The sequence below is a fragment of the Hordeum vulgare genome, chromosome 3H, assembly GCF_904849725.1.
Source record: "Hordeum vulgare subsp. vulgare chromosome 3H, MorexV3_pseudomolecules_assembly, whole genome shotgun sequence".
NCBI lineage: Eukaryota > Viridiplantae > Streptophyta > Magnoliopsida > Poales > Poaceae > Hordeum > Hordeum vulgare.
The window spans coordinates 534,779,763-534,784,218 of NC_058520.1; positions in this window are offsets into that span (position 1 = coordinate 534,779,763).

The following is a 4,456-nucleotide window of genomic DNA, read 5'->3' on the forward strand; positions in this document are numbered from 1 at the left end:
GATTCTCCAACCACTTGTATAAACCCAAATGCTTTGATCACCTCATCAAAGCGCTTATTCGAAATCCGAGATGCTTGCACCAGTCCATAAATGGATCGCTGGAGCTTGCATACTTTGTTAGCATTCTTTGGATCGACAAAACCTTCGGGTTGCATCATATACAACTCTTCCTTAAGAAAACCCGTTAAGGAACACAGTTTTGACATCCATTTACCAGATTTCATAATCGAAAAATGCAGCTATTGCTAACATGATTCGGACGGACTTAAGCATCGCTACCGGTGAGAACGTCTCATCATAGTCAACTCCTTGAACTTGTAAAAAAACCTTTGCCACAAGTCGAGCTTTATAAACGGTCATATTACCGTCCGCGTCCGTCTTCTTCTTAAAGATCCATTTGTTCTGAATAGCCTTGCAGCCTTCAGGTACTACTTCCAAAGTCCACACATTGTTTTCATACATAGATCCTATCTCGGACTTCATGGCCTCCAGCCATTTGTTGGAATCCGGGCTCACCATTTCTTCTTCATAATTCACAGGTTCATTGTTGTCTAACAACATGATTGATAAGAAAGGATTACCGTACCACTCAAGAGCAGTACGTGATCTTGTCGACCTGCGAGGTCCGATAGGAACTTGATCCGAAGTTTCATGATTATCATCATTAACTTCCTCCTCAACGGTGTCGCTTCGACAGAGGTTTCCCCTTGCCCTGCACCACTGTCTAGAGGGAGTAGAGGTTCGACAACCTCATCAAGGTCTATCATCCTCCCACTCAATTCTTTCGAGAGAAACTCCTTCTCAAGAGCAGCTCCGTTTTTAGCAACAAACACTTTGCCCTCGGATTTGAGATAGAAGGTGTACCCAGCTGTCTCCTTTGGGTAACTTATGAAGACATACTTTTCTGCTTTGGGTTCCAGCTTTTCAGGCTGAAGCTTTTTGACATAAGCATCACATCCCCAAACTTTAAGAAACGACAACTTTGGTCTTTTGCCATACCACAGCTCGTATGGTGTCGTGTCAACGGATTTTGATGGTGCCCTATTTAAAGTGAATGCAGCTGTCTCTAATGCATAACCCCAAAACGATAACGGCAAATCAGTAAGAGACATCATAGATCGCACCATTTCTAACAAAGTACAATTACGATGTTCGAACACACCATTACGCCGTGGTGTTCCAGGCGGTGTCAACTGTGAAAGAATTCCACATTGTCTTAAGTTAGCACCAAACTCAAAACTGAGATACTCACCCCCACGATCAGAACGTAGGAACTTGATCTTCTTGTTACGATGATTTTCAACTTCACTATGAAATTGCTTGAACTTCTCAAACATTTCAGACTTGTGCTTCATCAAGTAGATATATCCATACCTACTCAAATCGTCGGTGAAGGTGAGAAAATAACGATATCCGCCGCGCGCCTCCACACTCATCAGACCGCACACATCGGTATGTATGATCTCCAACAAGTCATTTGCACGCTCCATTGTTCCAGAGAACGGAGTCTTGGTCATCTTGCCCATGAGGCATGGTTCGCACATGTCAAGTGATTCAAAATCAAGTGACTCCAAAAGCCCATCGGAATGGAGTTTCTTCATGCGCTTTACACCAATATGACCTAAGCGGCAGTGCCACAAAAATATGGCGCTATCATTGTTAACTCTACATCTTTTGGTCTCAGTGTTATGTATATGTGTATCATCACTATCAAGATTCAATATGAACAATCCTCTCACATTCGGTGCATGACCATGAAAGATATTACTCATAGAAATAGAACAACCATTATTCTCTGACTTAAACGAGTAACCGTCTCGCAATAAACAAGATCCAGATATAATGTTCATGCTTAACGCAGGCACTAAATAACAATTATTTAAGTTCATAACTAATACTGATGGTAAATGAAGTGAGACTCTGCCGACGGCGATTGCACCAACCTTGAAACTGTTTCCCACGCACATCGTCACTTCATCCTTCGCCAGTCTTCGTTTATTCCGCAGTTCCTGCTTCGAGTTGCAAATATGAGCAACAGAACCGGTATCAAATACACAGGCACTACTACGAGAGTTGGTTAAGTACACATCAATAACATGTATATTAAATATACCTAATTTTTCTTTGGCCGCCTTCTTATCAGTCAAATACTTGGGGCAGTTGCGCTTCTAGTGACCCATTCCCTTGCAATAATAACACTCTGTTTCTGGCTTAGGTCCAGCCTTGGGTTTCTTCGTCGGATTAGCAACAGGCTTGCCGCCCTTCTTGGATTTACCCTTCTTGCCTTTGTCGTTTCTCTTGAAACCAGTGGTCTTATTGACCATCAACACTTGATGCCCTTTCTGGAGTTCTGACTCTGCGACTTTCAGCATCGCGAATAACTCGTCGGGTGACTTGTTCACCCCTTGCAAGTTATAGTTCAACACAAAGCTCTTATAGCTAGGTGGCATTGATTGAAGAATTCTGTCAGTGATAGCATCTTGCGGGAGTTCAATCCCCAGCTCAGCTAGACGGTTTGAGTACCTAGACATTTTGAGCACATGTTCACTGACGGATGAATTCTCCTCCATCTTGCAAGCATAGAATTTATCAGAGGTCTCATACCTCTCGATCCAGGCGTTCTTCTGAAAGATAAACTTCAACTCCTGGAACATCTCACATGCTCCGTTGAAGTCCCGGTTCTAAGCCATACAAGACTGCACATTGAACTACTGAGTAGTCCTCCTTATGTGTTAACCAGACGTTCAAAATATCTTGGCTAGACGTAGCGGGTGGTTCATCTCCTAGCACTGCATTAAGGACATAATCCTTCTTCCCAGCTTCGAGGAGCAGCTTTAGATTACGAGCCCAGTCTACAAAGTTGCTTCCATCATATTTCAACTTAGCTTTCTCTAGGAACATACTGAAATTCAGCGTTGCTACTGCGTGAACCATTAATCTACAACATAAAATATTGCAAAGTAGACTTAGACTATGTTTAAGATAATTAGAGTTTAACTAATCAAACTACTGATAAACTCCCACTCAAAAAGTACATCTCTCTAGTCATTTGAGTGGTACATGACCCAAATCCACTATCTCAAGTCCGATGATCACATGAGTTGAAAATAGTTTCAGTGGTAAGCATCTCTATGCTAATCATATCAACTATACGATTCATGCTCGACTTTTCGGTCTCTTGTGTTCCGAGGCCATGTCTGCACATGCTAGGCTCGTCAAGTTTAACCCGAGTGTTCCGCATGTGCAACTGTTTTGCACCCATTGTATGTGAACGTTGAGTCTATCACACTCGATCATCACGTGGTGTCTCGAAACAGCGAACTGTCGCAACGGTGCACAATCGGGGAGAACACAATTTCATCTTGAAATTTTAGTGAGATCACCTTATAATGCTACCGTAGTTCTAAGAAAAATAAGGTGCATAAAAGGATTAACATCACATGCAATTCATAAGTGACATGATATGGCCATGAACTTGTGCTTCTTGATCTCCATCACCAAAGCACCGGCATGTTCTTCTTGTCACCGACGCCACACTATGATCTCCATCATCGTGTCGCCATCGAGTTTGTCGTGCTATCTATGCTATTACTACTAAAGCTATGACCTAGCAATATAGTAAGCGCATCTACAAACACAAACGTTAGTTTAAAGACAACCCTATGGCTCTTGCCGGTTGCCGTAGCATCGAAGTGCAAGTCGATATTAACTATTACAACATGATCATTTCATACATTCAATATATCACATCATGTCTTTGGCCATATCACATCACAGCATACCCTGCAAAAACAAGTTAGACGTCCTCTAATTTGTTGTTGCAGGTTTTACGTGGCTGCTATGGGTATCTAGTATGATCGCATCTTACTTACGCAAAAACCACAATGGAGATGTGCAAATTACTATTTAACCTCTCTCCAAGGACCGCCTCGGTCAAAACCACGCCAGTCATCTTTACGCAACGAGTTGCATATTAGTCTATGAAACCAGTCTCTTGTAAGCGTACGAGTAATGTCGGTCCGGGCCGCTTCAATCCAACAATACCGCCGAATCGAGAAAAGACTAAGGAAGGCAGCAAATCGAACATCAACGCCCACAAAACCTTTTGTATTCTACTCGAGATAACATATGCGCATGAACCTAGCTCATGATGCCACTGTTGGGGAACGTTGCATGGGAAACAAAAAAATTCCTACGCACACGAATACCTATCATGGTCATGTCCATCTACGAGAGGAGATTAGATCCACATACCCTTGTAGATCGCTAAGCAGGAAGCGTTAAGAAACACGGTTGATGTAGTGGTACAACTTCGTGATTCAAATCACCGTCATTCCACAATCCGTCCCACGATCCGTTCCGATCTAGCGGCGAACGGACGGCACCTCCGTGTTCAGCACACGTACAACTCGATGACGATCTCGGCCTTCTTGATCCAGCAAGAGAGACAGAGAAG